Source organism: Pollicipes pollicipes, unplaced genomic scaffold (assembly GCF_011947565.3).
Source record: "Pollicipes pollicipes isolate AB1234 unplaced genomic scaffold, Ppol_2.1 Scaffold_4002;HRSCAF=4701_pilon_pilon_pilon, whole genome shotgun sequence".
NCBI lineage: Eukaryota > Metazoa > Arthropoda > Thecostraca > Pollicipedomorpha > Pollicipedidae > Pollicipes > Pollicipes pollicipes.
The window spans coordinates 26,546,309-26,573,974 of NW_023596420.1; the positions used below are offsets into that span (position 1 = coordinate 26,546,309).

At 63.3% G+C, this 27,666-nt stretch overlaps 1 protein-coding gene and 1 long non-coding RNA gene across 2 annotated transcripts in view; both read left to right on the top strand.

Moving 5' to 3' along the window:
• The first annotated feature begins 15,657 nt into the window (after window positions 1-15,657).
• On the top strand, window positions 15,658-19,143 carry LOC119094073 (uncharacterized). Its single transcript, XR_005093750.1, has 3 exons — window positions 15,658-15,706; window positions 16,214-16,371; window positions 19,034-19,143. It is a non-coding gene; the product is annotated as an uncharacterized LOC119094073 (long non-coding RNA).
• A 1,123-nt stretch (window positions 19,144-20,266) lies between these two features.
• The window catches only part of LOC119093475 (uncharacterized), a 30,622-nt gene continuing 23,222 nt past the window's right edge, over window positions 20,267-27,666 (top strand). Inside the window, exons 1-2 of the mRNA XM_037216430.1 lie at window positions 20,267-20,300; window positions 24,697-24,826. The gene's annotated coding sequence lies outside the window, so the exon portion shown is untranslated. The remainder of the gene's footprint in view (window positions 20,301-24,696; window positions 24,827-27,666) is intronic.

The window sequence follows — 27,666 nt, forward strand, 5'->3', positions numbered from 1 at the left end:
CACCCCTTGCCGCGGTGACGGCGCCAGCCCAGCTCAGGCGCCGACACAGGCGCTCTTCAGCTGCCCGCGCCGGCTTGCGTTCAGCGGAGCATGCGGGTTAGGTTAGCTAGGTTAGGTTGGTTGGATCAGTATGCTCCTGTGGCCCGCACGAATATTTGAAAATGCGTGCGTAAGGTTGTGAGGTTCAGATCTAAGCTGAAGTGATGGATACAAAATTAAGCAGCTCACAAATGATAGGACTGACAAAAAGGCTCTCAGCACTGTGATACATTAGGGGAAATGTTTGAGCTATGCATTGAACCGAAAGGAAAAATCCCCAGGCCCCGTCCTTGAAAATTATATGATTCGCAAACATGACACTAATGTGATGGCACTTGACAGCGGTCTTCCTCTTTGACCTGATATACCTTTATTCTGTAACCCAATTGATAATTTGCGCAGAGGTGTCCAGGAAGTGTTCTTTCCACCACGGACGTTCGGGCGCCGGGTGCGACTGCACGCGGCGGCGCGGCAGCGGTGCGTGTTCTTGTCGTCTCCCCGTTCTTGTCATCTCTCCGTTTCTCGAGGCTAGTCCACAAGTTAAAATCGTGCGCTTCGCTATCCCTTGTTTACTTAATGTGGTGAACGTTGGCATATTCCGAATATCTGACCACCAATTACGGCATTGGAATGCTCGCCGAGTGGGAATATTTGGTTGTGTACCGGAGTTATCATAATCCAAATGATCAGCCACGGTGGCGATCGCCACGTCGGTTCAGTCGGCCGTCCACCGGGGCAGAGGCGGCCATTGTTTCATGCGATGGCTGATGTTTGGAATGCCGTCAAATAGCTGGCGCGTAAGGCCTTGCCAATGCCCGAGTGGACGTTCGCTCCGCCAGCAGGACTCGATGGCCTGACAGCTGTCAAGCTTTGGTGCGACAGAGAAATTGTTCGGACAGATCTTTACGGTCGACGAAATGCGACCGGGTTGTTAGCCGTCCTGCATCAACAGCGGCGCCCGCTCTGCTGTGACATTTGATAGGTTACATTTCACTTGAGAGTATCAAAGCGTCATGACCATTGGATTGTATATGGCCGTGGGGGGCTGGGTTCGAATCCCGCTAGAGACGTGGCCCCTGAGCGCCATATGACTGCAGTCGGGGACATTTATGCAAGGGCACGCGACGACTTGCGGGGCCGTTACCTAAACAACACGTCGTGTCCGGAAAGGTGCCCGGCGCCCCGTTTTAGCGCAAAAGAAAGTGGGGGGCAGCGTGAGCGCCGTGACCTCTGTGAGATGGCCGCGCGCTAAGCGAGGACAGTTGTGTCGGCGGCTGCTTATCGGCGGCTGCTCGCTGCGGCTGTGGCTGCTTCTGTAACGTCGCCAACGCTCGGGACGCTCCATGTTTTGCCGGTCGTTTGGGGAAAGGGGGCGATGGCAGGCGGTTTGACTCGCCCCCGGGATGTGACCAATCGCCGCTCTGCCGCAGTTTCATGCGCCGGTTTGGTGGGGACGTCGCCCCTCCCCCGCACCCCCCCCCCCCCCCCAGTAGCACGCGTAGTTTGACAGGGGAGCTTCACTACCCTTTCGATGTGAAGGACCCTTCATGTTAACCACCCATTCGGTTTTTGTACGCGGCGCTTGTGAATGGGGCCTGCTCTGGCCAGATGTGGCTGCTCTATATGCGTGTGAGCGTTTCGACTGTTTTTTAACGCCACCTGGATGGCACCCGTCGCCACAACAGCGGGCCTGCAGACAGGCTGGCTGCGCTGTTCCGGCGGACGGAACCGGTGTTTGGCCGGCCCATGGGCAGTAAACACGTCATAAAGTTCGTCGCTCGGTCTCAAAACAGAAGCGACGACGGTGGGGCGCACTCCGTGACGGATGGCCGCCAAAGCGCTGACCTGATGGCGATGGCATGCTCGGCCGTAGCGGCTGGGCCAGCACGTGTGGCGTGCGCTGCGGGGCGCGTGAGAACGCCCTGCGCCGCCGGTGGGAAACAGGCGAGCCATGTCCGCCGGCGACAGCTGCTCCGCCACGTCACGTCACGTCACGTCAAGTCCACGTGGCCGACACCGAGCGCGGACGGTCGGCTGGCTCTTGGTGCGGCCGCCTGCGAATTATGCGAGACCGCCCAGCACCCGACGTCGGGGAGGGGAGGGGATGGGGGCGGCGCGATGGAACCGGAGGCATAGCCGCAAGAGATAGACAGGCAAAGGGGAATCGCCATCCAATCTTCTCACACTGGCGAAACTGTGCAGCCATGGTCAGGGGTGGTAAGGTGGGCTTGTATTTGTCTGTGATAGTTTTGTTACACGATGCGGTGTCTGTGCCTTCTGAACAATAGTTCCAGGAAAAACCTGAGTGGTGAAGTCAGAGAGCCTCAACGGAAGCATCCCATAGCGATGCGTACTGGCGGGTGATGAACCTTTCTGTGCACAGCGGGGCCCTTCCCAGGATGGCTTTCCTATTGACGCGTGTTTGGAATTTTCTGCGCGTTTCTTTCTCCCATATCTCCGTGCCATCACTGAGCTGTTCGAAGGCCACCTCACGTCTTCGACACAATGGCGACGCTTCATTGGTCCAGCTGTCCTTGGGGCGTCGGTGCCACGATTGGGGGCCTTTCTCGCCCCGAGAATGCGCCGTGCAGTCGGAGATAGTGCCGAATGTTGCCGCAGATCGCGTGTCCGCGGCGCCTCCCGTGGGCAGGCGGCGGCCGCGACCGCTGATGACGTTAGCGATGCCGGGTCGGCTGGCGGAATGTGCTTGTGTGTCGGGGGCCGCCGACAAACGGTGCCCCGTCCCGCCCCCTCTCCCGTCCTGTGACCGGCCCTCGGCTCCCTCCCTTCTCCCGCCTGGTATTCACATGGCGCCGGTGGCTACCGGTGGCCATACTAGAATGACGCCAGAAAATATGGAACAATAGTATCAGCACGGGTCGTTCAGATGTTTCTGGGCGGATGGTCGTGGCCGTGCTGCGTCTCAGATGGTTTTCTGTGGCGCGCCTCTGGACCCAGCTCTCCAGAAACGGGGCTCGATGAGACCTCTCCCCTCCTCCGCCACTGTGTGCCCGGCTCCGATCCTACACTGCACGGGACCGGCCCAGCTCGACACGCCGGGTACGCTCCAGTGCGGCGTCTGGAGCGGCCGCACCGGTGAGTCACTGGCCGCGGCTCGGCGCGTTCTTCTGTGGCCGGCGCCAGCGGGACTGCTGTGGTCCGGTTTCAGCGGGACTGCTGTGGCCCGGCGCCAGCGGGACCGTTGTGGTCCGGCGCCAGCGGGACTGCTGTGGTCCGGCTCCAGCGGGACTGCTGTGGCCGGCGCCAGCGGGACTGCTGTGGTCCGGCGCCAGCGGGACCGCTGTGTTCCGGCGGCGGACGCGCGCTCTCCGGCGTCCCGGCTCGCGCGGACCGCGCGCCGGCGTGGCCTGTGGCGGCCGGGGACACGGCCGATGACAAACGACCGCGCCTCGCCGCCGGCTGGCCGGGATGACTATGGCGCCTATTGCGCGGGTGTGTTGCGACGGGCGACCTTGGCGGCCGTCCTCGGACCGGCCGTCGGAGGGACGGCTCGTCGGACAGACGGACCGTCCCTCCTGGCGTTGCGGTGCGGCCGTCGGTGGTCAGTTGATGTGGCATCGAGGCGAGAGGCCGGTGTTCTAACCCAACCGCAATCGAAGGCTGCCGTGGCATTGCGTGACGGCGATGCTCGCGGCGCAGGCTCCTGTCTCTGCGGATGTTTTTCCGTGGTGACGGCGCTTTCAGGGCGTGTCTCGTCATCGGTTTCTCGTGCTCCGGGCAGTCGGTACTGTGAGCCGACGCCTGCTCCGCCCCTCGTGGTAACCCGTTGCGCGTGTCGTTGCTATCAACTGACGTGGATCCTCTGCCCCCTGGAGTAACGCGCTACGCGTGTCGGTACTGTAAGCTGACATCTGTGCTCCGCTCCTCAGGGTCACCTGCCGCGCGTGGAGGACGGCTATTCGGCGGACGAGGACGAGCGCGAGCCCCAGAGCAAAGTGCGCCGACTCGGGAGCTGGGACGACCCCGCCTCGGCGCACAGCATCCACTCAGACGCCGGCTCCTTCTTCGAGGTGAGAGGCTCGCTCCCGCCCCGCTGACCACTCCGAGGGGCGATCCGTCACCCAGCAGCGCAATACTCTGAAGCCAGAATAACGATGGCTGCCTAATTTTCGTGGCAGCTTGGTCATGAAGATGCTAACGATCTCAACCATTACTCAATTAGCGTTCCTCCAAGATCGACGAACGTTCTGTCTTGGGCAGGCGCTCCTCCAGGAGCTGACGGCTGCCTTGTCTCGTGACGGGCGTCCCTCCAGGAGCTGACGGCCCGCCCTGTCTCGTGACAGGCGCTCCTCCGGAAGCTGACGGCCGCCCTGTGTCGTGACAGGCGCTCCTCCGGGAGCTGAAGGCCGCCGTGTCTCATGACAGGCGCTCCTCCGGGAGCTGACGGCCGGTCTGCTCCGGGTCGCCGCCACTCGATTGTGTAACGCTCAACAGCAGCGTAATCCGTTCGATGGTGCGTGCCACACTCCCAGTTTGGAAACGCCGAGACCGCGTGAGAGGTTACCTCGCGGTCACCCCAGGCGAGACGGCCGGCCGGCCGTGGCTTTGGCTCCTTTGTGGGCCTTTCATCACTCTCTGGAGGCGCTGGGTGGAGACGTCACGTCCTCTGAAGAGCCCAAGCGCTTGTGATGGCCTGTAACTGGCGGGCGCAGCGTGGACCTCTGGGAAGGAAAGGGAGTCCGCTGTCTATCGCAGTAGGGCGCCCAACTGGGGACGAACGGTCTGATCACTGACTTGATTGATGAGTGCTGGGTGTTCTTAGCGAAGCGGTTAAGGAGGCTGTGAAACGCGGACTACACCCTCCGCAATGGCTGAATTTACCGCTCGGCTGTCGAACAAGTATTCGGAACAAGATAAAGTGCCGTAAACATCCACGGGACTAACTCGTAATGGCCAAGCGCGTGCGTCAGACCAGTTTGGCCACATTTCCGCTCGCTCTCGCAAGCGCTGCGTTTTAAGGCTGACCTTGATTTCCGAGCTCGCAATACAGAGCCGTGAAGTCCGGCGACCTTGGCGTGTTCTTGCGGAGTGCTGGTGGCGAGAGCGCCTGAAGTAGCCAGCGCTTCCGGAACGGAGCTGGCGGCGGACGGTCACCCGGGCTCAGCTGTGCGGCGCGCCCCCGATAGGTCACCGCGCGTCGTTATGACGCCTCCGGTCGCCATCAGCTCGCATTCCTTCCACGTCACTGATCAGCAGTGCGGCGGGCGGTGTGACCTCGGCAGCGCGCGACTGGGGAATGCCGCCGATGATGGACCGGTATTCAGTGGCGCGTCACTCATGAGTCGGCGTGCACATGCTTACCATAACAGATTCAGTGTGTTCTTTGATCAGGGGCATGTCAGCTGCTGGTGTTGCAGCCATGCGGCCAGCGAAATCGTAAATAACATTCGTGTTCCGGCGTTTTGGGGAAAATGCACCAGTGGTGATTGGAATCCCTGAAGTATTTGCAGGTGTTTATGGTACCATTCGCGAGGGGCGTCGTCACAATCGTGCTGCGCTCAAACCCCAAAACACCCGACCTTCCCTGACTGCTGCGTGTGTTGTCAAAGGTTTGTCTGGTTTACTACTGATCCTAACTCACTGGAGCGCCGCCAGGCGGCAGCACGTGTGCGCGTTGACTCCGTTGTCAGGCGTCTATTGACCAGCCGTGTGCTCGCCGTCTGTCGCGGAGTTGTGCCAGTGGTATGTTACCGGACGACGGCGGCGCCCGCGGAGACACCAGGGCACGCCTCAGGTGGCAGTCTTGTCTCGGCGCGGACCACACCAACCGGTGGAAGTGGCGGCGGGCGGCTGAGTCGAACGACCTGTGCGGCTGTGCGACGGAAACTGACCTGTCCAGCTTCTGGAGGGAAAGCTGACCTGTTCAGCTGCCGGAGGGGAAGCTGACCTGTCTAGCTGTCCGAACAGCCAGGCTTGTGCGGCAGCCGAGCCGTCAGGCGGCTCTGCCGCGGGCCGCTTCACTCAGCACACGGATGCCGGCCCGTCAGCGCTGCCGAGCTGAGGCCGCAGGAGCGGCGTGCGCACCGCTGATGCACGCGACATGTTCGTTTATTTGTGCGTCAGTCAGGCCGCCCGGTACGCTCCACACTCCTCCTGATTGCCGACAGGCGTCAGATGGCCGGCTGGCCGCGGTCTGTCACTGGCTGTCCGCGCGCTGTCCCCGGCCCGCCCCTGGCGTGTTCTCGGCTTGTTCTGCTCTGTCCGCGCACTGTCCCCGCTGCGGCCCGGCCCCGACTTACCTCGTCCCGTCCCCGCTCTTTCGCGCTGTCCCCGGTTTGCCTCCCTCCTGTCGCAGTGCTGTGCCGTCTCCGCCCCTGCCCCTCCTAGTGCCCGGCCGACGTCACGTGCTGCCGACGACAGCGGGCGCCGTGCGTCTCCGATGGCGGGAGTCCATCAGGGGGCGGACGCCGCTTTTTGCGGCGATCTGACGGCAATTAGCTGCGTCAGTTTTTGCGCACCGCTCAAGCGGCGCTGAAGGATGACGGCTGGCGGTGCGTGATGAAGACAGACGTGCCGTCCCGGTGCGCCGCACCGCGTGGTCCTGACGGACTGGCGGTGACGCCGCCGCCGGCGCACGCTGCCCGTAATCCGCCGGTCTGCGACTCATCACCGGCCGCACCTGTCCGCACACGTGGCGGCGGCGGCCGGCCGGGCGCGCACTTGCCGCGGCGGCGCGCCCGGCTGCCGGCGAGCGCGCGCGACGACTGTGACGCCAGCCTGTCGCTGTTGCAGGACGACTACCTGCCGAGCATCAGCGGCATGAAGGTGCTGCAGGCGAGCAACCGGCAGCGGCCCGACGACGCCGGCTAAGCGCGTGGAGAGGGAGGTGCTCGACATCGGCTACTCGTCCGAGAACTCAGGCCAGTCGAGCGACTCGAGCGAGGCGGCCGACGTCTCGCCGGGCGCCGAGTCGACCGCCAGCGCGCCCGGCCGCCTCGCCAGCGGCGTGCGCCGCGCCGCCGTCAACGCCTCCAACGTCCGCTGTGAGGTCATCAACGCCGACCTGAACGGCAACGGCTCCGACGCGCCGGCGGCGTCAGATGGTCGCCATGGCGACGCGCCGGCGCCGGCGCCAGGTGGCAGTGGCGGCGCTGGCGGCGTGCCAGGCGGGCGAGCGGACGGCGCCGAGCCGTTCAGTGTCTCGCAGCGGCCGGCGGAGAACTGCGGCACCTTCTACTTCCGACACAGCGACACCGAGTCGGAGGGAGCGCGGCGACGGCTGCGGTACGAGCCTGCCAGCTCGGACCTGGAGTACGCCAGCCCGGCCTGGCCCGACACAGACTCCGACTGGCTCAACAACTCGGGCCTGGACGACAGCGAGCTGGAGCAGATCGGCTTCGCCACGGCGCAGGAGCTGCTCTCCGAGCTGGGCGAGCACGAGGAGGAGGCGGGCGGCGGCGCGGCGGCCGAGCCGGGCCCGCCGGCCACGCGGCCGCCGGCGCCGCCCTGCGACAGCGAGATCCACCGACTGGTGGAGCGGGCCGAGAGTCTGGTGCGCGCCGACCTGCGCCGCAGCCTGCCGCCGCTCGAGCTCCACCGCCAGGTCAAGGCCAAGGGGCGCCGCGTGCGCGAGTGGCTGAGGCGTCAGCACGGCAGGAGGCCCTGCGAGCCGGCCGCCGCCGCCGCACCCCCGGATGTCAGTGGTCAGGTAGGTGGTCGGCAGTGTGGGGGGGGGGAGGGGCGCTGACCTGTGGACCCGGGGCTCCTGTCGGGGGTAGGGGCTCGCTGAGACCGGCCTCAGCTGCGATGCCCACTCAGCGGTATCGCGTCGCCTCTCAGACGACGCCAACATGTCGCCCTGCCCGGCCGACGACAGGCGTTTTGTTCGGCCGGCGGCGGTCGCGCGGTGTGTGCACCTGGTCTGGCGGCCCCGCCGGCCGGCGTTATTGCACGAGGCGGTGTTTACCGTCTGGGTAATGACGGCTGTCGTGGGCTCAGTCCGAGTCGCGTACCGCTCGCTCCGATGGCGGCCAACAGGCGTGCGATACGACGGGGCGGCGTATCCGGCCGTCCTCTGGAGGCCCGTGTCCGTGTGGGGCGGGGACGGCTCGGGCGCGCCCGGTCGGCCGCGCGGAACCGTCGCCGCTCACCTGCCGCCAGCCGCCGCTCGGCGCTTACGACGGAGGGCTGGCTGGACGGCTCTTACAGAAGGCTAACATAATAGAGACTCTTTCGAATTGTCCGTTATGGCAAGGCTTACGTTCAGAATACCCATTTGATCTAGGTGTTTGCTGAGAACACCTAGCTGACCATGGCATTCGTTCAGAAGGCCAAATAAAGTCATGTCCGTAGTCAGATTGCCTTCATCACGATTTGTCTTTCAAAGGTATACTTGATTATGTCATATGTCCGTTAGGAACACATGGCCTTAGTTTGTGTTTAGGTAGGCCATTTGGTTATTACTTGTGTTCAGAGGTGTACTTGTTCATCGTCTGCGTTCGGAAGACCTAATGCAGCAAAGCTTGCGTTTCGAAGACCCATTTGGTTGTGTCTAGAGGAAGCAGACCTGAGCACATGATCAGGCAGACCTCCAAAGCAAGCAACCTGATCATGTATGCCTTTTTAATGTAAGGGATCAAGTATGTCCTCAGAGCATAAACGGTGGCACATAATGCCTTCAGAGCATAATTGATATTGTAATCATGATAGAATTAGCACATTCCGCGATCGTCAGGGCACCCTGAACGTAAACATCGCTGAAGAGGAGGTTCTGAGCAAAAGCTTCTGTGAGCATGGTTTACAAACAGGCCTCCTGAACGCAGACTTTCTGAACATCAGCGCTCTCATATAGGCCTAAAACAGGCATTGTAAGTGTCTTTATCTTCAAAATAGTCTTCTTGAAACCAGGTCGTCCACAAATGGGCGTTATGAGAATAAGGTTTGTGCACGTTAGGCTTCTGAGAAAGCACATTCTAAACCTTGACCTTGTAAAACTTGGCCTTCTAAAGGTCTATCCTTAACATCGGTCGGTCTTTTGAGAATGAGTATCATAGACGTATGCCTTCTGAAAAGGTTTCCTGAAAAGTCCTTCCAAAAATGCCTCTGTGGTACGCCGCGGACAGGAGCGACTAGTGCTGGCGCTGGCTCGAACGGGCGGATGCCGTGTCTGCGGCCGTCAGGAGGGGGGGGGGGGGGGGGGAGGTAGCGGCCACGCCCCTGCCGGCGCCGCTCCGGCGGTGGCGTGGTGTGACCGCGACCCGTCACCATCGCCAGTATGACGGTGGCCTGACAGGGTTGGGGTGCTTGATTTGGTGGACATGCACGTGATCATGGCCTGCACCGGCTGTCCGCCGGGTCCACCTGAACGGGCCACACCAACGCTGGTGCTTATACGCCTATCAGTAACTTTGCCAGTATCTCTGGTAGTCCCGTCCAGTCTCCCTGGTGGCCCTTGTCGTCAGGAGTATGGCCTGGTGTCCCGTCCGTTTTGAACAGGGCCAATAATTGTCCTGCCAAATTGGAGAGGGGGGGGGGGGCGTAGCCATTTTTGATCCAGCCAATGTCAATCAGGCTAATTCTTAATTTTCAGGAAGTTGAGGGGCTCAGCGCCTCTGCGTTCTGATTTTTGCGCTACCGCGTTCAGTTGACGTCGCGCTCCAAGACATCCCTGATGTCAGTACCCATGAAAGGAATGAGGGTGGCCGCCGGCCTGTGCAGCCAGCAGACAAATATAGCGCGCTATCGAGCTCCGCTATCGAGCGCTGACACGGCGCGTGGCTGTTGGTATTGATCCGTTCCTGAACCGCTCCGGCTGTGGTCCGCTCCGGAACCGCTCCGGCTGTGGTCCGCTCCGGAACCGCTCCGGCCGTAGTCCACTCCTGAACCGCTTCGGCCGGGATTTGATCCCAAACCGCTCGTGAACCGCTCCTGAACCGCTTCTGAACCGCTCCTGAACCGCTCCGGCTGCCTCGACAGACTGGCTGTCGTCGCACTATTTTGCCTCCGCTGTCTTCTTGATCAACAGTCAGACGACAGCGACAGTCACCTACTGGTGTGAGATCAATTCCACGTGCACCCACCAGCGAGCACGTGTTTATCCACGCGTCTGTGATGTCTCACCTCCCCTTCCTTTCTTTTCCCCTTCCTCTCCCCTCGCTGCGTTCCTCGCAGCGCGTGTGACCCCGCCGGGGACCGGCCGGTCCGCCGAGGTGCGCCGTCGGCTGTCGGCTGTCGGCGCGGGCTGAGACGCGCCACCACCGTCGAGGTTCGGTAAATATTATGTCAGCCCGCGACGCAGACGTGACGGATAGTGTCGACCCTGGCACGTGGCGAACTAGTCCGGGGCGGCGTGCTACTGACACTGGGTCATAAGCCGTTATGACACTAGCCAGTGAATTAATAGCAGACACTATAGCTGACCCATTGCCATGATGATGACCCAAAGCCATTAAAAAGATTTATTGCGTAGCTAATTATATCTGATCATCCTTGGTAACAGCAAGAAAGCCCTAGAGCTCCTAGTTGTTCTTTTTTGCCTTATCCGGACGGATGCTGAAAGTAACCGACATTAAATATACTAGGGTTTACTGGTTAAACAACGAAATCAAGCAATCACAAGAATATCTTATTCGAATGTGCATATCATATTCCAATGGTTGGATCCTAATGCATGATTAGAATACTTGAGATGATCTTAATTAATTATTATGAGAATTATCGGTGCTAAAAATATAACTCATTAGGAAAATAGGGTATTTGCATAATTAGGTATCCTGCTAACTGCCTGATACCGTTCTTCAACCATTATCTGCTGTTCAAGTGATGGTAAGTCAAGAACTAATAACTACACCTGTTGATCACAGTGTAGTTGCGTGTCTTTCGTGCCCGCCGACGGGCGGCTACGTGGCCGGGCGGGCCGACCGGATGGCGCGTGGCGCCGCCGCCCGTCTCCCGTGGCGAGCGGAATTCCTGTCGCGTTTTTGCCGGTGGCGTGCTGTCTGAATCAGAGCCGCCTCGCCCCCCACCGCCGAGGGAGCGCGGCGGCGGCGCGTACGCCGCGTCGGCGGGAGGTGGCCTCTGCCGGGCCTCCTGAGCGGCTCGGTTACCCCAGCCCGCTGCGGCCAGCCGAGCCGGGTCAGAGTTACGCGGGCCGTGACCGGGCGGCGGCGTGCGTCTGCCTGGCGCGGGGTCGCCGCGCCGCGCTGTCCCGCTACGCGGTCGCACGCGGCCGGGCCCGCCTCGGGCGGCGCCGGTGCGTTCAGACGCGACTGACGGCCGCCCCCCGGCCGCCGCCAGGTGATGTCGCCGGCGGCGCCTCTGACTCACGCCGCGTGCGCCGCCCGGCACCGCGCCGCACCCGGCGTGTGTTTATACGCGCGCGCTTTTTGCCCGGAGCCTGCGTGGTCTGCACGAGCCGCGCCTGTGATGGTTTAGCGGGCGCTGTACTTTGCTGTTGTATTGGTATGGGGCAGGGGCTGCTGGAGGAGCTGGCTGTGTTTGGCCAAGGCTTACCAGCCGCACAGACCCGCACAGTCCTACTAGCCGCGCGGCGCGGCACAATGGGGCAGTCCAGTCGCCTACCCAGCCAACGTTGACGCGTTGTCAGGCGTAACAGCGTGTGGCATGCGGTGCAAGCTGCCGGCCTCCACATCCGGCCGTCGATCCTCCGCCATGGCCACCGTTCGGTTCACGGTTTGAGGGTCACCGGTTCCCTGCCAAGCGTGGCTCGGAGAAGGCCAACGCCTATTGTTTGTCACATACAGCGTCCCCGTTGTCCAGACGGACACCTGTTGGACAGACTGTCTGCCTGTGCGGCGGTGTGCCGCCGACCCATCTCACTGGATCACTGTCACCGGCTGCGTCGACGCGTGTGTCGGCGAGTGGCCTGTGCGGCGGTGTTTCCCAGACGGTCCCCCCCTCCCCCTTCTGTGGCGGCGGCCGGCGTGGCGCCGTCGGCGGTGCCGGTCCGCCCTCGCCCGCCGCCGCCGGCCTGATTGACAGCCGGCCGGCCGGCCGGCCGCCTGGACCCTGGACACCAAGGCCGTCCAGGCGCGCCACGTTATGTGCAGCTACTGGCATATAGGCGTTTCAGGCCTGGAAAGTGGCCCGCTCGCTGGACGAGGGGAGCGGCGGACGGTGGCGTGCCCCGCCCGCCGTGTGCCGCGCCTCCGGCCGGGTCATAAACACCGCAGCGGGCCGCGGGCCGGCCCCTCGCGCCGCCCCCGCCCGGTCGGCGCGACACGTGCCCCGAGCGGCCGACCGGCGACTTGAACGGACGTCACGCCTGCGAACGCTCGGCTGGAAATCGAGCCGACGTCGGCGCCGTTGGGTCGCGGCGCCGACTGCAGTGCCGTGCGGGCCGGCTGACCTGATGACGGCAGCCTACCATTGGGAGGGATGATAGCCTGCCCAGCCGTCGGGCAGCCGGTTGCACGGCGCTATCGTGCAGCGGCTGATGTGTGGCGCGCTCGGTGGCTCGTCGCCCGGCGCTGACAGGTGGCTGGCAGAGGGCCGCGCGTCGGGCGTGACCGATCGGCGGCGTTCCGTGCCGCCACGGCCGGCGGCTGTGAGCGCCGGTAAACGCCGTGTGTCGCGCGGCTGATTCGATCGAGCGGCGCCGGTCCTGGCCGTCGTCTCCTATGTAGACCGGCTGCGGTGATGGACAGCCCGGCCGGTGACCGTGCGCGCGCTGCCCACTTCAGGCCGCTCCATCGGCCATCACCGTGCGGGCCTGCTGCAGTCGAGGGTCCTGTCGTGGCTCACGCCGCCCATCGCGTGCCCGCGACACGACGCTGGCCTTCCCTCTCGAGCGGCCAGGCTCCGCTTCCTGTCGGCGGCCCCCGCTATCTGCTCTGGAACTTCCGCGCCTGCACGGCTCTCAGAAGCAGGCCACCGCGGCGTGCCCCGCATTGTCGCCCGCGGGCTGGGCCGGGAGTGCAGCACTTACCAGGCGTGTGAAACGGATCCGTCCTCCAGGGGTGTCACCTTGAAACGAGTCCAACGAACACAAACCGAACGAGTTGTGAATGGGGGTCGCCGGCTAACGCATCAAACATGATGACCGATGAGAAATGCAGGGCGTCGACCGGCCGCAGTCATGTTGTCGGATTCATATGGGCAGTCCCCGGCTCACACCCCTTCCATTGTGTCGCTTTGCGGCTCATAGACTCACCTGGCGCCACTTGTCCCCGCCCGCCGCCCCGGTCACACCGACAATGCCTTGGTCCCACGAGCTGCATGGCCGGTGGGTGCTAGTCTTCTCTCTGGTAGTTCTGTGCCAGGGACCGCGGGTAAACCATTGCATGGCCATATGTGCAGGCGCCTACCTCAGTACATGAACAATGAACTGGGACTCCGTCCCCACCAAACAAAATTCAGCGGGAGCCGAGCTTCGAGTCCCGGCTCGTGACTCTGTGGCGGCATCTGACGGGCCGTGCCGGCTGACTGTGACGGGCCGCGCCTGGCTGAGTGTGACTGTGACGGGCCGTGCCTGGCAGAGTGTGACTGTGACGGGCCGCGCCTGGCTGAGTTGACTGTGACGGGCCGTGCCTGCTGAGTGTGACTGTGACGGGCCGCGCCTCGCTGAGTGTGACTGTGACGGCCGCGCCTCGCTGAGTGTGACTGTGACGGGCCGCGCCTCGCTGAGTGTGACTGTGACGGGCCGCGCCTCGCTGAGTGTGACTGTGACGGGTGACCTGACGCCGCCAGGTGACGGACAGCAGCTGTGACGCCAGCGGTGAGTACACCACCGGCGAGTCGGACGCCGAGACGGCCTCGTCGGCCTCTGAGGACCTCACCTGCAGCATGGTCACATGCCACGAGCTGGCCACGCCCACCAACGCGCCTGCCCCTGGCGGCAGTCCGGACGGCGCCACGCCCAAGGTGAGCAGGGGCCCCGGTCAGCGGGCCTGGCAGCCGGCGGCGCACAGTGGAACTCGGGTCCGTTCTTGTGGCTGAAACGAAACCGGAAAGGATAATGTTTCAGATCTTTCGCAGTCATAAGCACCTGCCTCTGATATATCCTTGCATTGTAATAGCTTAAACTGTCTGAAGTGGTTGTATATCCCGGTGCTGGACGATTTTGTGGGCGGTTTTCATCACGGGGAGACGGTTGACCAAGTTGAGTGTCGCCGCTGCCGGTGATGGGTTTGATCGTGTTCTCAGCGGCCGCGTGTAGTGATGCTTTAATAAGCTGTCGAAAGAGAGCCGGCTCAGTCGAGTCTGCTCCCGCCGCACCCGTCTCGTCTGAGATAACGCTCTCGCGGGGACCCGCTGGCGCCGGCGGACGCCTGAGGTTGGGGTCGGTGGTGACACAGGCGGCCTGTCCCCACCAGGTGGTGCTGCGCAGCAAGAAGCGCCGCTCGGGCGAGCGGCCCTGGAGCCTGCACGGCCTGACGTCTGCCGGCCGGCCGCGCGCCGCGCCGCTTTCCGTCTCCGAGACGGCGCTCAACGAGATGGTGACGCCGACCGCCGAGAAGGGCGTCACCTCCAGGTGCGCAGTACCCTACCCTCCTCTCCTCGGCCGCCACCGTGCTGCTGCCGCCCGCTCTGCTCAGTAGTCGTAGCCGGGCACCAGCGCCTGCCGTTAGCTTCTCCGTGATCTGAGACTGACACTCCTTTACTTGTGAGCTACGGAAAACACCCGGCCGTCGTCTGGTTCCGCTGCGACCGGATTCCGGGCTTCACATCCCTCGCGCTCGATCTGCGGTTCACGGGGCCCCTTTGGTCGGGTGTGCCCAATCACCTGTCTGTTGCCGGGGCTGTATGGTGCTGCCATCGCTTCCCGTTCCAATAGCGTGTGTCGGCGCTCCTCTGCCGCGCCCGGTCGTCGTGCACCAGCGGCGGGCCGCGTCTGGGCCGCGTCTGCCGGCCCTCGCTCAGTCTCCTAAAGTGTGGAGCGGTCGGTCGGCGGGCAGCGCGTGCTGTGTACACAGCGGGCGACATGTGGCGAGCGTCCCGTCCGCCGCCTGTTTGTGTGTTGAGGGCGCCAGCTGTGATTGCCTGTCAGGCGGCGCCGGGCGCGGCCGCTGCCGGCTGCGGCTGTGTCGTGCGCGCGCGCCCCACCCCCACCCTCGCTCCTCCCCCTTCCCCCCCCCCCCCCCACCGCTCGGGCGTCCCGGGACGTCAGCGCTGTGCCCGGCTCTGCGTATCGGTACCAGCCACGTGAGTTGTGTGAATGTGACCGTCTATGGCCGGCCATCCCTGCTGCTGAGCCGCGTTTGCTCCGTTCCTGGTGTGCTCCGATCGCCGCGCGCGCGGATTTGCCACAAGGCTGGAATCGCTCTGCTGGTTGATCCAGTGCTCTGACTAGGCTCCGCGTCTGATATTTTGCCGGCTGTTTTGACGCTCTGTCAGCTGATCAGACGCCTCTGCTGCTGATCTGACGCCCCTGCCGGCTGATCTGACGCCCTGCCGGATAGTCTGACGCCCTGTCGGCTGATCTGACGCCCGTGTGTCGACAGCTCGAGCAACACCACCGTGTCGGCCGGCGCCATCCCCAAGAGGCTACCGAGCTCGGTGTCGTTCGACTCGCCGTTCTGGTCGGGCCGGCGCCGCTCGCGGCCGCTGCGTCCGACGGCGGCGCACAGCTCGGGCAGCGAGGCCGGCGGTGCGGCCGGCTCGCCCGTGCACCGGCGCCGACGCAGCCTCCGCTCCTCCGGCAGTGACGGCGAGCGCGGCCGGAATGGCGCCACCCTGCCCGCCGCCGGTCAGTACCGCCACCGGCCAAGCCTCGGCAGCAGTGGCGGGATGGCGTCGGCCGTCGGTCCGCCAGCACCCCCTACCTTTTACTGCCAGGAGTTAAGTCTGTCAGCTCGCGATGCATCTACATTTATATCTGTATTTACAATTGACTGTGTGGTCTCTGTTTATAAGAACCATATCGTACGTAGTTATAAATCTAACTAATCTAATCTAACGTGTCACACGCTCCTTTTCGCCTTGTGTTCGACCTATCGTTCCCTTCAGAGTTCCAAGGCATGTGATATCATGTCTGTGGGGTAAAGCTCCAAGGCAATGCATGTCAAGTCATCTCATGCGTTGTTTACTTGTTTGCCGGGGGTTGAATACCTCCGGGTGGCGCTGCGGGAGCTCGCAGGGGTATGATGCAGTATCCGTTATGGGAGCGCTATCCGTTTCCCTGAGCGTGCGCTGGCGTGTGCGCCCGTCGCGTCCTTGCGCCATCCGCTGACGGTGGTCTGGCGTCGGCCGACAGAGCTACACCGCAGCTCGCTGCTGTCGTGCGCCACCGAGGCCACCCTGGTGGAGGTGTCGCCGCGCACGGCCTCCGAGGGCTCCTCACCCCGCCACGGCGGCCCGCCGCAGGCCGACGAGGTCGGCTCCTTCTCCGAGCAGGCCTGGGACCCATACCAGGTAGGTGGCGCCACCGGTGCGGTGGAAGTTCGGGTGCCGGGTGGGGCGCACCGGTGGGTATACTTCTGGAGGTCATCTCCGGCATGTTATCAGCAGCGTGGTCCGTTGCATGCCATGCCCGTCGGTGATGCCGATGCCCGTGGCATGGGCCGCCCGTCTGTGATGTTGCCTTGGCTTTCCGACTGCCTGAAAGGCCTGGGGAGATATTATAACACTAGTATCTGATGCGATCCTTGGTGTTGTCATATGCGTCGACCCAGCTGCTCTTCTGTCATTCTTGGCGAACACAATGATGTTTTGTGTAATACACATAGTTGTGTTTAATGCAACAGGGAAATATTTTTGCATTAAAACACTTTATGAATGCCTTTCATTAAAACCACAAACATTTCGTAAATTATATAGGAAACACAGACATTGTGTTTCTACGTGCAATGAAGCAGACTAACGTTTCGTGTCATGCAGAGCTGTACCGTCTCAGCCATACCCGGGGCCGACAATTAATGCGAGCGGATCACTGCCTCCCGTTTAAGCCACGCCGATTCCTGTTGCTGTAAAGTCCACACCGTATGGATGGTACCTGAACAAACCGCGGACGTATCTGACCGTCGTCACACACAGCTGGTGTTCTATCTGGCCTGTCAGGCGTGTCCCCGGCGCCTGGGCGTCATACGGCGATCCACATGCTTAGTGTTGGATAAAACGACACGGCATCACATTCACGCGGCGATCGGTTCCCGACGCGCTAGTAGACGACACTTGTCCCTGCCGCCGCCTGGTGGTCAGATGCGCCCGCGCTGTGGTCAGTCCATTCTGACCCGGTCTGTGGTGGCGGCTGGCCGTCCCCCCGCCGGCCGCGTGACCCAGCCCGTGGGCGGCCGGCACCTCCCGGCGGGCCGGTGACCGGCCGGGGCGACCCGCGCCGCGCCGAGCCGATCACTGGGGTTGGCCCTTCTCTCTGCTTGTTCAGTTCAGTTTGGTTATTAGTCCAGTTACATTATCGCGGTTACGTCCCGAAATGCTTTTTTTCGAACCTAAGTCAAAGAAATACAAAATTGTATTGGGGAGAAAAGCTCGTAATTGCGACACCGCAACCAAGGCACGATGCACAAACCAGCGCAGTAAAGTACACTGAGCTCAGCTATCACCGGAGCAGACGGTGAATTAAATCTGCCTTGATGCGTAACACGTGCCTGGTGTTTGTACGGCGACTGACAGGCGGTCTAACACTTTGGCAGTCTCGTGGCTGAGCCCTCGCTTCCCGACGCTCTTCCGGGCACTAGCCACTTTACGTCGTCCTGTCAAGATTGATGTCCTGTCCTGTTGTAATTATTTTAGATTAGCGAAACGTCAGTCCTCTTCGGGTAAAAGTGTGGGGTGTGCAGACAGTTGCAAAACGCCTGTGCATCGCGCCCCACGCGGAGAGCAGCCCTTCGGTTTGAGCTGTCGCCCCAGAGCCGACGCACTCCGTGCGTAGTCGCCTCGGCTGACTCTGCGTGCAGTCGCCTCGGCTGACTGTGCGTGCAGTCGCCTCGGCTGACTCTGCGTATAGTCGCCTCGGCTGACTCTGCGTGTAGTCGCCTCCGCCGTGGCGTTTGCGCCTGGCGTCGCGGTGTGGACGTCATGGTCGATCAGCGTCGCCCAGACCCTGTGCTGTGCACACAAACCTTGATTTGACAGTGGTGTGTATCGTAAACACTCGTGGGTTTCTCAAATACTGGGCGTGAAGGACCGTCAGAGGACTCGACTCGACCTGAGTACTCACTGCACCTGGGCCTTTCTCCTGAGGGCGCCGTAGATTCTCCAATATCCGGGGAGCTCGAGTAAACCGCCGTCGTGCCGTGGTCGCGCCCGCGCGGCGCCCGCGCCGGCTGTCGGGCCGCTACGGTTGTCCGTCGCACCAGGTCTTCCCGACCGTAGCTGACGTCCGGGGCGAGCGCCGCGCCGATCATGATCACCGCGTCAGGGCAGGGGCGGGTCGCAGTGGGGGCTGCTTCGGGCCAACCTTCCGAGCAGGACCGGACGGCACCGCGCGTGACCGCTCCCCGCGCTGCGCCACTCCCCGCTGGCACCCCCGGTAGGCGGCGGCCCTGGCTGCGCCCCTTGCGCTGGGAACAATCGATGGCGCCGGCGACGCCCCGCCCCCGCCACGCTATTGCGCCGCGTGCTATGCACCAGGGGAGAGATGCGTGCTGTACCGCCGTGCCGCGTCGTACCGTGTCGCGCCGTGTCGTGTCGCGTCGTGCGGCGGGAGCGATGACAGCCGCCGTGCTGGTCCTGCTCAGTCTGTTCCACGTGAGTGCTTTGCGTGCCCGGCGCCGGGCGCCGCTCCTCCCGCGTCACTGCTGTGGCGTCGTGTTCGACCGCCTCCGTGGGTCGGTAGGCGGCCGCCGCCGAGAGTTCGTTAGCTGGCAACCGCGATAAATCAGGAGCGCCGGGCTAAATCTGGAGACGGCTGAAGCGTCGCGCGCCCACGTGACGCGACGACTCCGCGCTGCTTCAGTGTGGTGTGGTGGCGGTGGCTGAGGTGGTGAGCTGAGCGGCCGGCTCGTTCAGTGTGGTGTGGCGGCGGTGGCTGAGGTGGTGAGCTGAGCGGCGGCTCGTTCAGTGTGGTGTGGTGGCAGTGGCTGAGGTGGTGAGCTGAGCGGCCGGCTCGTTTCAGGAGCTGAAGGAGGTAACAGAAGTGGGCTCCGAGGGCTCGGTGGACCGCGACGCCGTGCTGCGCCTGCTCGACTGCGACGACTACCGCAAATACATTGACTCGCATTCGGACTGCGCTCATCGCAGGTCAGCAGCGCGCGCGGCCGCCGCGCTCGCCGCTCAAGAGGAGCCGCCGGAAGGTGAGAAAGGCGGGAAGGTGGAGAGAGGGGACAGATACGGCACACTTCTGCCATGGCGGGCGCCAGCGCCGGACTGAGCCTGTCGTGGCAGGCGTCAGCACCGGACTGCCTGTCGTGGCAGGCGTTACTGCCGCGCTGAACCTGTCGTGGCAGGCGTCAGTGCCGGACTGAACCTGTCGTGGCAGGCGTCAGTGCCGGACTGAACCTGTCGTGGCAGGCGTCAGCACCGGACTGTGCCTGTCGTGGCAGGCGTTACTGCCGCGCTGAACCTGTCGTGGCAGGCGTCAGTGCCGGACTGAACCTGTCGTGGCAGGCGTCAGTGCCGGACTGAACCTGTCGTGGCAGGCGTCAGTGCCGGACTGAACCTGTCGTGGCAGGCGTCAGCACCGGACTGTGCCTGTCGTGGCAGGCGTTACTGCCGCGCTGAACCTAGTGTGGCAGGCGTCAGTGCCGCGCTGAACCTGTCGTGGCAGGGCGTCAGTGCCGGACTGAACCTGTCGTGGCAGGCGTCAGCACCGGGACTGGCCTTGTCGTGACAGGCGCTACTGCCGCGCTGAGCCTGTTGTGACAGGCGCTAGCGCCGGACTGAACCTGTCGTGGCAGGCATCAGTGCCGCACTGAGCATGTCGTGGCAGGCGTCAGCGCCATTTGTCATGTCTGCCACTGAGATGTGTCGTTTTGGATGCATGTTTATCGTATAGCTATTGAACTGGTCATCCTTTCGGGTTTGTCAATAACTTGTTCTGCAACCATTACTGATATGCTCTGTCAGCGGCGCCAGCTCAAGGCATGATGGTTATCATTTAAACAACGCTGCGCTTCTTTATTTCTGTGTTCCAACGCATCATTTCGCCCGTCAAAGGGCTGTTTAGCCCTTGACCAGGATGGTTGTGACAGATGTTGTGGGTCGGCAACCCATCCCCTTAGCTTGACTCCACGTCTGCTTTCAGCCGCGGGCGTTGAGCGACTCCCTGGACAGTGACTCGGACGGTGACGGCGTGCAGGCCATCCTGGCCGAGTCGTGCCGGAACCTAGGCCGTGGTGCAGACCGAGCTGGAGCGGCGCGCCGCCGACTCGGACGCCACCTATGTGAGTACCTCACCGCCAGAGGCCGGGCGCCTCGGCCCCTGGCGAGGCCCCGGCTTCTCTGTGGAGCAGGCGCGTGTGGTGGCGGAGGCTGGAAACAGCACTGCGGGGCACTGGCGAATGTCCCTGATGACCTCGGATGTTCGCCGCATGCGGGGTGACCGCGCCGCCGCCCTGCGGCTGTAGGGGGGGGGGGGGGGGCACGCGGGCCGTCGGCCTGCGAGAGGCGTACGCAGCCTCTATGGTGAGCGGCAGAACGGCTGGGCAGCCTCTTATGTGGAGAGCTACCGTCGCCGGCCGGCTTCGTACCGGGCTGCTGTCCGAGCACGGCTGCCTGGGTACGAGGCGGCGGGCCCCGCCGGTGGCTGGTGGCGCGGTGCCCTGTGGCTTAATCCTGCTATGGAAGCACCACAACGGCCGGGTTGTCCCCATGCAGCTGGCTGACTGTAATTGGCCATAGCCATGAACGACAGAGTGGGGTTAGAGTGGGCCAGAGACATGTAATGCACTGAATTGTCTGACGAGTTCAGGTATATATTTAGCGCTCCGTGTGCCCGGCGGGCGTGGGGACCCGGTCGACCCGTGTACTCATCGCCGGACTCAGTAGAGGGAAGAGGCAGGCCACCTGCACCTTCCAGATGTGACGATGACGATGACTGCTTCGTCGTCGGTCCAGAGGGGGGGGGGGGGGAGGGGGCGGCTCGCATGGCACCCCGGGACTGACGACCAATGGCCAGATCAAAGCCTAGCCATCAACATTCGTATTTGAGGGTCCACATGTTCACACACTCAATTTAACGGGGCGCAAATATTTGCTAGCTGCAACCAGATATTGGCTATCATAGGCTTCACTCCAAATATGGATAACTATGTAAAGATATGCCTTGAACTGGCCACGCGCACCATGGAACCTACCAGGCAGTCTTTGGCTAGATTTAGTTTGATTTTTGGCAGCATTCGATAAGATTCAAAGGTCCGGAAAGACCGGCCAACCCCGAGTGCCCAGAAACCACTTTGTGTGGTTGAGTAACGATAAATTAGTACTTGAGTTATGTTTTGCCTCCAAAAACATGAAGCGGTGAGAAATAAATGACATGTACCGGAACGTTTCATAAAGGTTGGTCATTGTCCGCTCTGCAAAATGCGCTAAGAAATCTGCTAAAATAAAGCTAACGTTGTAGAGATTTAGTTTTTTATAGGCAGAATGCATTGGCCATTATGTCATGACATATATTATGTGGGACATTCCCTTTAATATTGTGTGGAACATTCCATTTTTTAAACACATTTTGGCATGTGGAACATTCCCTTTAAGCTCACACAGTTATTCAGAATAGGGGTGTGTTTTGCTACTCATTCGGCTGGGGCGTCGTCCGTCGACCGTAGACACCATAATCGTCAAATCATGTCGTGTTTTACATTATATTGTCTAGAATCCAGAAGATGGTTAGTATCTGGTCACTGTAATAAATTGATTTTACGAATGTGAACCTAGGTGATGATGCTACGCATTCCGCGATTCTACATAGTTCATAGTCCTTGATACCACGTACTACATGTACGCATATAATCCATCTTGATACCACATAGCTTTCTTTGTCAAGACACCTGGCTTATGCAGATGAAACAGTATTGTCTGTTTCCGCGGCTAGATGCCTCTGCCATCGCTGCAGTCGCGCGCGACTGCGTGGGCCGCCGGCGGCCGGCCGGACGGGGGCGGCCGGCTGGGCGGGCGGGTGCAGCGAGCGCTGAAGGTCACCGTCCGCTGGGGCCGCTGCCCACCTGCGACCGCCCCGCCCCGCCGCCGGTCAGTCGGCCGCCGCAGAGAGGGGCTCCGCCAGCGCCTGGCCGCCGCGCGCCAGTGATAGTGGAGCGCAAGGTGGAGCGGAGCGGGCCGGCTTGTGGCGTGGAGTGCTGCACAGTGCGGTGCGCGGGTGCCCGGGGCGGCACGTCAGTCGGTGGTGATCCTACACGGGCCAGGTGTGTCGGCGGCCGGCCCGGCTGGTCCACCGGCCGTGGTCAGACGGCGCGCGCGCGCGTGAAGCGTTCTCTTGTCGGAGCGTGTGAGAGGACGCCACGGTCCTGCCTGCCCGGCGTCGGTTGGCGCTCTCAATTGGCGCGCTTCCTGTGCAGATCGTGAGTGGTGGTGACCTCGGGGATGGGAGGGGGGAGGGAAGAAGGTGGCGGCGCGCGCACCGGCCGGCCGCGCCTCCGCGGGACGCCGGGAGAGCGCTCCGTGCGGCCAGCCGGTGCTCTGCCCTGGGCCATCTCTCATCTGGCGCCCCCTGGGAGCTGTGGACACGCTCAGCGGGAGGTCGTCTGCCTCCGCCAAGGCACCCTACCGTGCTGTGCGTGTTTGCCGACTGTAGAAGGAAAACTCGGTTGGGATCCGTGGCCGTTCGTTCCATCGGCTCCGTTCGTTCCATCGGCTTCATGTGGTGTTCGGGTCGGGCCGAGCCGTCCGGCTGGGCTCGTTTCGTGGAGTGACCTGGCGCTGCTGCTGCTGCTGCTGCTGCTGCTGCTGCTGTAGTAGTAGCATGTCCTTATGGCGCTGTGGCGCTCTGAGAGGACCACCCGGCCCCTCCCCATTCCGTTTGCGCGCTGGGGCTCCGGCGTGGCGACAGCCGGAACCGCCGCAGGGGTGCCGGCGGCCGGCGCCGACGCCGGCGCCGTGCCGGACGCCGGTGCCGCCGCCGCCGCTGTAAACAGAGCCCGGGGATCGCGTGCGGCGGCCGGCGCGTCACTGTCGCCGCCTTCGCCGCCGGGGCGGAGCGATCCCGGCCGTACGCCGTGCCAGTACTGCCGCTCAGCGCCGCTCATCGCGGCTCAGCGGACGGCGGGGATCGGGGGGAGGGGGGGGGGGCGAGACTGGCCGCTGTCGTCTAGCCTGGCGTGTCGGTTGATGACTGTACGACGGCGGCGAAACGCTTGATGACTGGGCCGATCGAGGCGGCGCCGAGAAACGTCACGCGAGGCGAGAGCTGTTTGGCGGCCGGTGCTCCGTTGGCGGGACGGTCGGGGGCCGGTCCATCGCCTTTGTCACGGGCCGCTTCATCGGCTGCTGGGGGCCGGTCCATGCACGCATTTCTCCATCGGCGGCCGGGGGCCAGTCCGTCACACGTGTCTCGGGCATCTCCATCGGCGGCCGTGGGCCAGTCCATTGAAAGTGTCACGGACCGCTTCATCGACGGCCGGGGAAAGGCCGATTTGAATTGCAAATTCCATTCAGATCTAGTGGACGTAGTTTCGCCCGCAGCAGGCGTGGATGAATGCCAGCTGTCCCAGGCTGTTCAAAACAACCTGCGTTGCTTGAGGACAGTGTTTAGCGACTTTAGTAATTAGCATTCCTGGGATAATTGAGTACGCATTATTCCGTAATTAACTAATTGTTTTTCATCGTTTCCGCCTTCGATCTATAATGCTCTTGTGCGTGTATAACTTCGTCGGATTGATTTCCACTAATTGCCTTCTAGCGTGCCGAAAATGCGTCAGCCAAGGGTGGAGACCGTCAGCCAAGGGTGCTATAGAGACCAAACGGGCATTGCCGAAGCCCCAAAGCTGGCCGAAGTCAGCGGCAAGCGCCGTCTACCTTTGAATGAGCGCCAAAATCACAAAACTATTTTTTTAAAACTCGGAACCTGAAATCAACCGCTAGAGGTGTCGTGCTCTCCCAAAAGCTTGCACTTTCGCACACTTTTGCATGCCACCCGTTAAGACATGTCGTCTTGTTTATGTAGCGGCGCTCCTTTGGTGGCCGCGTGGCCTGGTGCCAAGTGATGCCCGGATGTTGGCGTGTCTTGGCGAGCCGGCCCGGCCCGCGTCTAGTCAAGCCTGTGCGGTGTTGTTTGCGTGCTGTGCTCTGCGGACCGTCTCCCCCCCGGCCCGGTACCCTCCGCCTGCTGCGATGTCGTGTGTGGGGTACTGATCGAACCCCGTTTACCTCACAGTCGGGTATCTTAGCTCTCCGCCTGCTGCGATGCCTTGTGTGGGCACTGACCGAACCCCGTTTATCTCACAGTTGGGTACCCTGGCCCTCCAGCTGACGCTGTGTGTGGATACTGACCGAACCCCACTTACCTCACAATTGGGTACCCTGGCCCTCCAGCTAATGCTGTGTGTTGGTACTGACCGAACCCGTTTATCTCACAATTGGGTACCCTCGCCCTCCAACTGACGCTGTGTGTGGGTACTGACCGAACCCCGTTTACCTCAATCGGGTACCCTGGCTCTGGTCTTGGCGAACCGGCCCGACCCGCGTCTGTCCAGCCAGGCCTGTGTGATGTTGTTGCGTACTGTGCTCTGCGGGCCGCACTCCGCCCCCCTCCGGTCGGGTATTCTAGCCCTCCGCCTGCTGCGATGACGCGTGTGAGGCGCTGACCGAACCCCGCTCACCCCGCAGTCGAGTATCGTGGCCACCTGTCGCTCGGAGCTGAACCGGCTGGAGCAGGTGCGGACCCTGGTAGATCCGCTCGGTCTGGGCGCCGACCCCGCCTCGCCCTGCTACAAGCCAGAAGTCGCCGACGTGGCAGGTAAGCCGGCCAGGCCGCCGCGGTGCCAGCGAGCCGTCCGCCGCATAAGTGGAGTGATCGGTGCCCGGCCGTCGGCTAGCAAATGGTTCCCCGATGCTGTCGATGTGTCGATACGCGGTGATCGGACGCTATCTCGAGAGGTCTCCAGCTATGTAGCGGAACGTGTTGTTGAGCGATGGAGGAGGTGATAAGACTTCGGATCGTCCACGCCGCGTCCGACGGTGCCCGGCCGGCAGTGCCAGCAGCACTCCCGCCTGTTCTCTGCCGTGGCCCAGTTTCCGTTCCGCGCGCCGATCGGCGACCAGCTGTTCTCGGCTCGTGTTCGCGCCGTTCGTTTCCTTCGATGCGGCCTGTTTGGTGAGCTGTTTTTCACGCGTGGCCGGTCTCTCCCGGGCGGGGCGGTCGGCTGGTCTGTGTCGTTCACGCTGCGGGCGCCGGCCAACATATCCGGAACAGAAGCTGCGCCGTCCCGTACTCGCACGTCGGCGCGGCGGCTGACGTGTGCGACGATACGGGCCACGCGCCGCGTGACGACGGCCCTGCGCTGGCGCCCGCGAGACGCTTTTCGTCAGTCTCCACCGTGCATCGCTCCGGTCCGGCGCCGTTCAGACGGTTGTAACTGCCGCGCCAACCACGCATCTGATGACGACATCCCACGCATCTGATGACGACATCACAGGGGATGACGACGCCTCTGTTTCGGCGGTTCAGATCCCGGGAGCGAGTATGACGTTCGGTGACTCGGACTCGGCCAGTGCAGGTGATTCATACTGTTCCAGCAGCAGCCGCAGCGGCAGACTACGCCGGCCGTGTTTGCCCTGCTGGTCGTGTCAGCGAGCCGGCGTCGGCGTGTTATGTTGCCGCCGTCGGCTCCTTCTTTCGTGTCCGGTTATGCCGCGTCACGCTTAGGGAGAGGTGTTGGCTGAGCTCGCACCCCTCAGCACGCGGCGGCCCGCCGCGGCCGGGCAGGGGACGGGACCGACACGCGCAGCCGACAAAGTAACCGCAGCCGCTCCTTTCCCGGCAGTCAGCGGCGGCTAATGGACTAGTGACGTCACTAGGGCAGACAATGGAGCCGCGCGGGTGCCAGCCTGGCACTCCGAGCGACTGGGGTCCCTCACTGAAGCGCACCCCACCACTGCAGGCCTGCGTGGGATGGCCACGGGTCCGTCACGATTGTCAGACGATCCGTCGTCATGAGCGCAGCGCCCGTCGTGGGCGGCGCGCGGTCACCCCCGCTGGGGCGGGCTGACCGCGAGCCACGCGCCGGGCGCCGCTGCTGGTGTCCAGCTGACCAGCAGCGGAGGCGTCACAGCCATCATCCGGGTAATGTCCACTCGCTGGCGGGCACAATCAACACTGTCTGATCAGTGGACACACTGCCCTGTGGCGTGCCGGCTCGCCGGCACGGCCTGTGCCGCTCTGGTGTCGCTCCGTCCCTTCTCTGGCGTCACGCTCCACTCTCCGCCCTATGGACCGCTCACTGTCCGAAGCGACGCATCTCCCCTCCGCCGTGCAGGGGCAGCAGCGGCGGCGGCGGCGGCGGCCGGGTCGGACCGAGGTGCGGCCCCGCCCCGGCCTGCGCGTGCGGGGTCCGCCGCCGCCGCCGCCGCCGCCGCCAGTCGCCGGTCGGCTCGCCTGACGCGCGGCGGCAGCGGACGCACGCGCACGGCGCGAAAGCCGAGTGGTGGGCACGTGCGGCCGCACGCGACTCGGGTGGTGTCTGGAGCGGCGCTGAGTGACGGCCGAGGTCGGCCCGGTGTGACCCGCCCGGCCAGCGCCGCGGACGGCGTATCGATCGCCGCCGGCGAGAACGGCGCCCAGTGCGGCGTCCGCGGCCGCGCCGCCTGCATGTGCGTCACGGGCACCACCATGGGCCCGGAGCACACGGCCGCCCACCGGCCGACCTCAGCCGAGCTGCGGCGCACGGCGGAGCTGGCCGACAGGGTCGGCGCCGCCGGCCGGTCGTGTGCGGAGGCCGGTGACGGCGGAAGCCGGGGCGGCGTCGAGCGCGGCCGCGCCGTGGTGCCCGGCCTGACCATCGTCGAGGAGTGGGAGGAGAGACGCACCAGCGCGCAGCGGGCGGCGGACGCCCGACGACGGCGCGGCGCACCTGACAGCAGACCGGCAGAGGATGCCTCCAGGACAGGGAGCGCGGCGGCGTCGGCGTCGGACCGGACTGGTGCGGGACGGCGGACCGGGGCGGCGCGGACCGAGCGGCCGGACCGCACCGGCAGCGGTCTGGGCCCGGCGGCGGACGCACCGCCGCCAGACCGTGTCGTCGTCGAGGTGAAGGACGTGGTGGAGGTGTTCGAAGACTCGAGGATGGTGGAGAGAACGGAGCGCACACTGACCAACACTGTTGACCTCAGCCCGGTCGTTGGGCCGGCGCTGACACAGAGTGAGTTACGGTCGACTCCTGTGGTGCCAGCGTGACCAGCACGGCCGGCCGTGCCCCAACTCAGAACGCAGTCCCCGCACCTGGAGCCGGCGCGGCCTACCTTGCCGTACACTCATCAGGCTTCGTAATGGAATCGATTGTCGGCACTTTTCCGTGAGCTCCGGAACTTTCTCTTCTCCATTAGGTTCGTCGCTGGTCCATTACTGCGTGCCTCACTGTGAGCGGGGACACCAGTGCCGTCTTCTGACCACGTCCTCTGGCGACCTGGCTCGTGGATCGGACTTCTCAAAGGGTTGCTGAGTTTCATGGTCACTGAGAATTCCGCGTGGTGCCCAGAGCCTGTTGCGGGGGAACGGGCTCTGCTCTGCCCGCCGCCGCTGCCTTTAACGTAGCCCATCCCTGGAGAGAGCGTCGTCTGGTGGAACTTCCCGCATCTGCG